This window comes from Eumetopias jubatus, unplaced genomic scaffold (genome assembly GCF_037043125.1).
Source record: "Eumetopias jubatus isolate StellerSeaLion01/CBP00866 unplaced genomic scaffold, mEumJub1_p1.0 scaffold_9, whole genome shotgun sequence".
NCBI lineage: Eukaryota > Metazoa > Chordata > Mammalia > Carnivora > Otariidae > Eumetopias > Eumetopias jubatus.
In genome coordinates this window covers 115,882,796-115,892,429 of record NW_028274815.1, presented here as the reverse complement: position 1 = coordinate 115,892,429, position 9,634 = coordinate 115,882,796, and the positions used below count along the sequence as shown (strand labels likewise).

The following is a 9,634-nucleotide window of genomic DNA, read 5'->3' as shown; positions in this document are numbered from 1 at the left end:
ATTATGTTGTCCTGTTGGTATCTGAAATTGGCCATGCTGTGAGTATTTACACCATGGAAATCAGCAAATGTCAGGGTCTTTTTTTTTCTAAAGACGGTTCTTTGTCTGTCTTTCCCAGAGTGGGTCCACTGCCCGCTTTGGCAGTTAAAAATAGAGTTTCTAGGCACCCCTCCCCAGACTTGCTGGGTCACCTGCTGGCTGATTCTGGGAGCCCCTTGAGCCCGGAAGGGCCAGGGCAGGAAAGCCCTACACAGTGGGCCCACAAGCTTCACAAAAGGAAAAACCGGTTTGGGAGGATTAGAAGAGGAAACTGGCAGAGGTGTGGGGGTGGCAGGTCGTGAAGAGAGCAGAAGGACAGACTTTGGGGGTCTGTTCCCTTGGGGGCCCAGCTCCAGGTCAACAACTGAAGTCCCCAGACTGGGACCCACCCTCACCTTTCCATGTGGGACGCAAACCCAAGGGGGAGATATCACCCACAGTGCTGCCCTCCTTTGTCAGAGTTTGGGGGAAGAGACCTCCCCACAGGATGAGGGAGGAGGGCACACCCCCCAGCACCTCTCCCTTCCGCGGCCCCAAGCAAATAAGGCGCTCAGGAAATAAGGACATTATTACCATTGTTGTCCTAATGGCCGCATCTCAAAGCTGGCTTCTCCCTTTCTCCTGCACCTCTCCTCTCACCCCCCAGGCCCCGGAAGGAGCTGGGACACACCACCCATCCCTCTCCCATCTAGTCAGATGGCCTCCTGCAGCCTCTCATCGAAGGACCCCCTCAAGGCAGGGGGGGGGATACAAAGCACACACATCCCGCGTCCCCGCCCGGGCTCCCGTTTCCTTTCACCTCTCGCTCCAGGGGTGCAGACCACCCGGGAAGAGCCTATCCTCCCAGGGCGGTTCCAGAGGAGCGCGGGGTCTCACTCCCTGGGAGATGGCGCCACCTACAGGCTCCCGGGAGCGTTGCGGCGTCCGCCCCTCAAATCCGGGAGGAGCGGGCAGAGAGGGTCCCATACTCTTTAGGGGCCTGGGGTGCGCTCCATCACTGGACCACAGCATCACATTGCCTCCCATTGTCCCCGCACCTGGAAGGAGCCCTGGCAGCGTTCCCCAGAATGTTCTGCAGAACCCACACCCTGGTCAAGGGGTTTGGAAAATGTCCCTTGGAGATTCCGCAAGCACATTTGCCCCTGATGTCTGACTTTTTTTTTTTTTTTTTAAAGATTGTATTTATTTATTTGACAGAGAGACACAGGGAGAGAGGAGGGAACACAAGTCGGGGAGAGGGAGAAAAAGGCTTCCCGCGGAGCAGGGAGCCCGATGCGGGGCTCGATCCCAGGATCCTGGGATCATGACCTGAGCCGAAGGCAGACGCTTAACCATCTGAGCCACCCAGGCGCCCCGCCCCTGATGTCTGACTTACTCTTCAGTTCCCTCAGTGAACATTGAGGCCGTGGGAAAGTTATTCTTTCTAGGCCTCGGTTTCCTCATCTGCAGAATGGGGATGAGGGTGTTGCACTAGAAGAGATTATCTCAAAGGCAAGTGGGATTCACAGACTTTAATGAGAAAGAGAATCCCATGGAAGCATGTTTAAAATGCAAGTTCCAGGGCCCCATTTCCCAAGCAATTCTGATCGATGCAGGAATCTGCAGGTTGAATCAGTCCCCAGGAAATTCTGATGCAGATGTTCTGCCAACCGCAGAATGAGAACAGGCCTTCAAAGGAGGCTGGAAAAGCAGGCAGGGGCCTGCCAGATCCTGCTGGGAGGGTGGAAGCTGTGATTCTGTTTAGAGGGCAGTAGAAGCCACTGAGCTTTTATTTTTTATCTTTTTTTTTTTTTTAAGATTTTTTTTTGGGGCACCTGGATGGCTCAGTGGGTTAAGCAACTGCCTTTGGTCCAGGTCATGATCCCAGGGTCCTGGGATCGAGCCCCACATCGGGGTCCCTGCTCAATGAGGAGCCTTTTTCTCCCTCTCCTGCTGCTGCTCCCCCTGCTTGTGCTCTCTTAGTCTGGGTCTCTCACAGATAGATAAATCAATCAATCAATCAATCAATCAAATCTCATTTATTTATTTTGAGAGTGCGAGAGAGTACAAGCGGGGCAGGGGGGCAGCAAAAGGAGAGGGAGAAGAAGACCCTCTGCTGAGCAGGGAGCCTGATGTGGGGCTCAATCCCAGGACTCTGGGATCATGGCCTGAGCCACCCAGGTGCCCCAAAGCCACTGAGCTTTTAAACGAGATTGACAGCTCTTTAGAAAGATTACTCTAGCTCTGGCTATTATGAAGGATTGGGGCCCTGGGGAGGCAAGGTGGGTGGCAGAGAGACCATGGAAGTTACTGCTGAAGTTGCTCGGTTGAGATTTAATGGTGTCCTGGACCAGGTGGTGGCAATGGATGGGAAGGAGAGGGGGCAGATTTCAAAGGTAAATCCTTTAACTCCTTTGAAATACAGGAAGACAACATTGAAATTTCTGATTACCTTTATTTCTCATCCTAGCCTTTTAAAACCTCAAGGGGTTGTATATGGATTATGTATACAATATATTAGTACAGTGGTACATATATATAATTTATTTATGTATATATTTGTATTATATATACTATATAGAGAAAAGGAAAGATAGACAGACAGAGATAGATATAACACATACTCAAAAGAATTCTCTGGATGGGGTGAGGTTGGAGACAAGATGAGTGAATTCAATTCCTGGCACATAGTAAACACTCTGTTAGCTATCATGGCAGATTGTATCTTCCAGGGGTAGGCCCACGCCCCGTGATACCTTCTGTCCTCCATGGTCTTTTAGAACTAGCCATGCCCTCATCAAGAAGTGGAATGAGGAGCGCCCGGCTAGCTCAGTTGGAAGAGCCTGTGACTCTTGATACCCAGGTTGTGCCTTTGAGCCTCATGTGGGATGTAGAGATTACTTAAATAAATGAAACTTTAAAAAAAGAGAGAGAGAGAGATGGAGCCTGATTCCCCTCCCCTTGAACCTGGGTGGGTCTATAACTCACTCACAACCAGTCAAATGCATTGAAGTGGCTCCGTATGACTTCTAAAGCAAGGTCATAAAAGTAATGCACCTTCCTCACCCTGCCTGGGGCAATCCCTTTTAGAGCCCTACGCTTGGGCTACATTGAGGCTCCCGTGCTGTGAGGAAGCCCAAGCCACATGGAGAGGGCACACGCTCCTGCTGACAGTCCCAGTGGAGGCCCCAGCCAATAACTAGCAGCAACTACCACAAATACCGAAGTACTGAAGAGGCCCCTGGATGATTCCAGCCATTGAAGTAATCACCAGCCTTCAGGTCTTTGCAGGTGAGGCCCCAGTTATCGGGGAACAGAGACAAGTGGTTCCCACTGGGCGCTTTCCAAATTTCTGACCACAGAATCTGTGAGCATAATGAAATAGTTGCTTTTCACAACTAAGTTTCAGGGTGGTTTATTGTGTAACAATAGATAAGCAGAACTGCCATCGTTACGTACCGTGGTATCTTTGTCCACACTTTTCTGTGAGGGAACCGCTTGTCCCCCACATAGCCGCCCAAGCTGAGGAGGGAGAGAAGGAAACAGAGGTAGTATCAGTGAGATGGTCGGGGGGTGGGGGTGGGGAATAGGTAGGGCCTCAGGGTGGGGAGGGCAAACCAGGCCCAGAGGGATCCCACCTTCCAAAGCCCCTTGCGGAAGGAGCCTGACTCCGCTGCATGGTTCTGACACCACTGCTCCAGTCCAGGTCACATTGGATGATTCTAGATCCTGCTGCCTGTGGTCTTTTCGCTCTCAGCAGGAAGATTCCTAAGAGAGTGGCCTCCTCTTTGGACCCGAGCATTTGGTCACATTCAGAGTTGGTACCTTCTGAGGGAGACAGGGAAGAGACTCTGTGAGCCTGCTCCTCCCCCGGCGCTGTGGCAAAGAAGAGGGGAAGGGGCAAAGGTGGGGGTTGGATTCTTTTGGCTTTACTGCTCCCCAGTTCTGTGACCTTGAGCAAGTCACTTTATCCCCCTGAGCCTGGGTTTTCTTATCTGTAAAATAGGGCAATGTGTGGTCCTACCCTGAAATAGTTCTTGGGTGGATAAAGTAAGATGAAGGAGATTAAGTGCTTGTTAGTAAATACCTCCTTAATACTTGCCATTCTTTTAGGCTGTTGTTCTTATTGAAAACCAACAAGTCCAGGCAAGTAACATTAGTGGGCAAGAGAACATATTTCTGTTCTAAACAGGGGGACCTTTCCCCTCCGCTTCAGCCCAGGAGTTGCCCTGTGGGAATCTGGGCCCAGTTTAGCCAGAGCCTCATGGAAGTCCAGCTCGCAATCGGTGCCGTCCTGGCTGTGGAACCCAAAGGTCTATGCTTCTATCCCAGCTCCACCTGACTCCTCTGTTGTCTGACCAAGGCCAGGATGCAGCTTAGCAGGGAGGAAGGAAGTTGTTTCTGCAGCACCTGGTACCCCGGGCAGATAGGAAGAGACCTGGATAGGGAGACAGGGGAGTTGAGTTCATGTCTTAGCTCTGCCAGTATTTGCTATGGGACTTGAAGTACCTTGGTGCCTTTGTTTCCCCATCTGTAATTCATTTCATAAATACTTTTTAAAAAGATTTTATTTATTGGGGCACCTGGGTGGCTCAGTCTTTGAGCGTCTGCCTTCCGCTTAGGTCACGATCCCAGCGTCCTGGGATGGAGCCCCACATCGGGCTCCCTGCTCTGCAGGAGGCCTGCTTCTCCCTCTCCCGCTCCCCCTGCTTGTGTTCCTGCTCTCCCTCTCTCTCTGTCAAATTAATAAATAAAATCTTTAAATATTTATTTATTTGAGAGACAGTGAGCAACTGTGAGCACGGGAAGGAACAGAGGGAGAGGGAGATAATCTCAAGCAGACTCTGCTTTAATTGCGGAGCCCCACATGGGGCTCCATCCCACAACCCTGAGATCATGACCTGAGCTAAAATCAAGAGTCGGATGCTTAACTGACTGAGCCACCCAGGCGCCTCTCACTTCATAAATACATAGCTGAAGGTCTACTGACTCTGTGTCGTTGACCAGCCCAGGCCCACACAGAAGCCCAGGGTGGCCTCCAGGCCTTTGCACCTGCCACTGAAAACTATCCTAACTTCTGTCTTTCACACTGTTTCCCTTGCTGATTCCTCAGTACCCCTCAATCTTGGCTAAGATGGTACTTCCTCTCAGAAGCCCTCCTGGGGCAGGTACCCTCCCTCTTCTCAAAGGGTTTCACTACATTGACTACCCAGCCTGTCATGGCAATGATGATGAACTAATTTTTCCACCAAACCATGAGCTGGCATAAAGACGCCCAAAATACAGATGTTGAATGGCCTTCATAGAATAAGCAACTCATCTGCTTCTTCTGTCACTTACTAGCAAGTGGGACCCAGAGTTTCCCTAAAGCCTCAGTTTTCACATCTAGCAAGTGGGGCTCATAATAGCTGGACTTCCCACCTCTACCTCACAGAGCTCTCTAAACCTTGCTGTGTGCTTTACAGGCTGTGACCTCACAGCTCTACGAGGCAGCACACTGGGTTGAATAGTGTCCCCCCAAATTCATGTCCACCTGGAACCTCACGATGTGACCTTATTTGGAAATAGGGTCTATGCAGATATAATTAAAGTAAGGATCAAGATGAGATCATATTGAATTAGGGTGGGCCCTAACAATGACAAGTGTCCTTATAAGAGACAGGAAAGGACACACAGACACATAGGAAAGCCCTAAGAAGACCAGGCACAGACTGGAGTGAGAGAGCTACAAGCCAAAGAATGCTAGGAGCTACCTGAAACTAGAAAAGGTGAGGAAAGACCCTCCCTAGGGCCTCTGAGGGCAGTGTGGCCCTGCTGATTTTGGACTTCAGACCTCTTAAGCTGTGAGAGAAGATTTCTACTGTGTTAAGGCCCCTGGTTTGTGGTCATTTGTAATAGAGGCACTAGAAAACAAAACAGGTGTTTAGTGCCTGCACATTATAGATGAGAAACCGGGCTTAGGCAATGAAGTCACCTCCCGGGGCTCACACGGTCCCTGCACTACAGAGGCAGGATCTGAACCTTATATGCCAGGCTCCCATCTACATCCTGGCCTGCTGTTGCCCACACACCAGCCCACTGTCCAGCCTCCACTTGGAAGACGCAGGAATTTACCCCATGGTACGGCTGCTTCTGAAATTGCCACCCCTCACTTCACTGAGGGAAATGGGAGGCAGCCTAAAAAGCTTCATCTCTACCCCTCCTCTGGCCCCCAAACTATTGCCTGAGCAACTGATTTTTCCTTCTTTCCCCTACTGTCCCTGTCTCCCTTCCTTCCCTGCTTGATTCTTGACTATGTAGACCCCTCAGTCTCATGCCCGAGATCCCAGTCTAGCCCCAACCTACCTTTCCAGTTCTACCTCAATCTCTTCGCAAGCAAGCCCGTCCCCCAGTCAAATCCTCCTGAGGCAGCCCTCGCCTCCCTGCCTTCTTGTCTCCTCTCCCAAGCTTCCCTTGGTCTAGAATCTCCCACTCATCGCAGGCACACATCAAAAATCCACTCCTTCAAGCCCAGGCTCAAATTCCACCTCCCCCTGGCACACCAAATCAATAGCACGCTCCCCTCTGACCATATACATGCTTTCACACAAACATCGTTGAGTACCTGATCTGTGCCGGGCAGATCTAGGGGGTGAGGAAATGCAGTGATCTCACTGTCTGGGAAGAAGGTAAGGAATCCTAACAAGAGTGTGGGAAATGGGAAGTAGAGAAGGAAGCAGCAAATCCCTGCAGGAATGAGGCGGGTTGTGCTCAGGAGAGGAAGGCTAGGGAACTGGAGTCCACATAACGGCTGGGAGGCAGAGAACACATGTTCTCTGGAGACAGGAGATTCTGCATAACAGTATGGGGGAGACATGGGGAGAGGTTCCAGCTTATGGAGGATTCATGTAAACATTCTGAGGTCTTGATCCTGTCCACCTTAGTGTTCCAAAGTGTAGCCCCAGTACCACTACATCAGAATCATCCAAGGAGTTTGTTAAAATGCAAATTCTTGGATCCCCACCCAGCTCAGGGGATGGGGCCCAGGACACCGAACTTTTAACAAGCTCCCTGGGTAAGTCCAACGCACCTTAGTTTTCCAACCACAGAAGGGGAGAGGGTGGAGGCACATTGAAGGATTTGAGAGGAATACATCATGGGTTGATCCGCTTTTTGGAATAAACGGATAGAGCTGATCTCGTATCTGTCTGTTTCAGTGTCTGCCTCTGTGGTAGACACTTGGTGCCACCTAACTCAGCAACCATCCCCTCTTCTTCCTTCTTAAAAATAGTAATGGGCTCAGAGAAGGGAGGTCCATCCCAGCCCAAGGGGAGAATCCTGATTGGACCCTTTTGTACAGTCCCCACTTTCCCAGACTCCTTCACAGCAAGAAATGACCATGCAACAGTTGTGGTCCATGAGATATAGGGATAGTTTGTGTGGAGCCTCCTGGGAAAGGTTTGCCTCCTGTTAACATGGGCAGAGGTGAAAGAAACTCTGGCTATGCTGCTCCTTCTGCTTCTAGATCCTGGGTGTGTGATGAAAGGCAATCTAATGACCAAGAGGGACCAAGCCCAATAAGGAAAAGCTAATGTATGGAGAGTGGCAGAGCAGAAGGATGCAAAGATCCTAGTTCTTGAGGACGTGGTTGAGCCACTGCCTCAAACCCAGACTCCCCCCATGCCCTCACCACTCCCATTCAACCCTCTACCAAACCAAGATTTCTACTCCTGAGACTTATTAGAATGTAAACACCTCGAGGGCAGGGACTTTGTTGCATGCACTCACAGTGCCTTGAACAATGCCTGGCACACAGTAGGTGCTCAGTAAATGTTTGTTGAGTAAGCTTTGAACGGATAAGTAGATGACTTTACTGTTTATACTAGTCAACTGAGTCATCTGTAGCTTGTAGCCAAGGAATCCTAACATAGTAACTTTTCTCTCCAGCCTGAGAACCTCCTAAGAGCAGGAAAGAGACTGAGCATTATTGAACACGGCAACCCACAGCCTGGCACAGGGCCCACATTTAAGAGGAATAAGCAGCTATTTCTCAGAGGAGCCCCAGACACTGCCCTGAACCTGGTTTCAGGCCTGCCAGAGAGCTGGATGGTTGGACCTGTGAGTTACCCTCATTCAGACATTGGGTGAGAAGCCCCTGAGGCAACTGATGAGAAGAGCTTAGGAATGTTCACTCTGGATCCCCCACACCAAATGATGCCCAGGGGCTACACAAACTGCTCCAAGAGGGTGGGAAGCTGGCAGCAAGTGTTGCCACTAGATTCTTCTTGAGGTGGAAAGAAAAGAACTTCTGAGAATAGCCAGACCCAACCTCCACACAAGTCATGAATTTCCAAGCCATGTGGTCAAGTCTAATCCTAAGTGTGGCAGCCAGGGAAGATGAGAAACGAGGAGTGAGGCACAGGGCATCAGCAACTTCACAGACAGGACCTCCGATGATCTGGTCCCACCCCCTTATTTCACAGATGGGAAAATGAGATCGGGGAAAGTGGGCAACTAGCCCCACGGTACCCAGTGAGCGATGGCAGTGTTTTAATTGTGAACTCAGGGTCATTGTAATCTTTTTTGGGGGGGGGCAAAGGGAGAAGGAGAGAGAGAATCCCAAGCAGGCTCCACACCCAGTGCGGAGCTGGACATGGGGCTCAATCTCACAACCCTGAGATCATGACCGGAGCCAAAATCCAGAGTCAGAAGCTTAATTGACAGAGCCACCCAGGAGCCCCAAGGTGATTTTAATCTTAAGAGGTTTAGGGATAGGCATTAGAGAAGGGATCCTCTCAAATTCTCCCAATTGGCATGCAGAATTAAGAATACATGTTCATAGATCCACTTTTCTAAAGAAGGTCCATAGTGGTCATCAGATTCTCCAGGGGGGATAGGACTAAAGAGAAGTAGAGGGAGTGGAAGAGGCTGGGCCAAGGTCACATGGTGAGTCACAGCAGACCTGAGACTACCACGTGTGTCCTCGATTCTTAGTCACTGCCCTACACTTTCTCTCCACGGGAAAGGCCATTTTCTTCAGTGCACCAATGTACCAGATTGGTTCACTAAACCAATGCACCAGATGGGCCTAGTCAGTAGGAATACCATGGTTTCCAACAGGGGGAGGCTCTGCCATCCCATGGGCACTGCCCATGGACACTGACAGAGAAAAACAAGGGAAGACCACGGAACTGCGCAAGAACCCCTCACTCCTGAACTGTACCCAAGGGTCCCCAGGTAAGATGAAGGCCACAGATCCACGATCTCCAGAACTTAGAAACATTTCTAGTAAGATGCACTCTGTTCCTTGGTACAGATTGTTGATGCAGGTCATGCTCAACTCTTGTGTAGGTTTCCACAGACTCCACTGGACACCACGCTAGCCTCAGAAGAGTCAGCTCCCGAAGCAAATGACAGATTGAACACAACAGCAAAGTATGAAAATTAATTGAGATATTTAATAGACAGTGCAAACCATAATTTCATCTGAATATAAATGTATGCACATGTTTCCAATGAGTTATCTATCGGTTATCACAAACAGCAACAAGGACCTTAGAGCTATGTTAGAAAAATGTATAGCTGGGGTTTAACTCTACAGTCTCACTTGCTCTCAAGAGAACACCATCCATTTCAA

At 50.1% G+C, this 9,634-nt stretch overlaps 1 long non-coding RNA gene across 1 annotated transcript; it reads right to left on the bottom strand.

The window, feature by feature from the left end:
- Positions 1-2,588: 2,588 nt before the first annotated feature.
- Positions 2,589-4,644, bottom strand: LOC148163595 (uncharacterized). The gene is made up of 3 exons (XR_015769005.1): positions 3,657-4,644; positions 3,478-3,540; positions 2,589-3,383 (listed from the first exon to the last, which is right to left on the bottom strand). It is a non-coding gene; the product is annotated as an uncharacterized LOC148163595 (long non-coding RNA).
- Between the last annotated feature and the right edge of the window lie 4,990 nt (positions 4,645-9,634).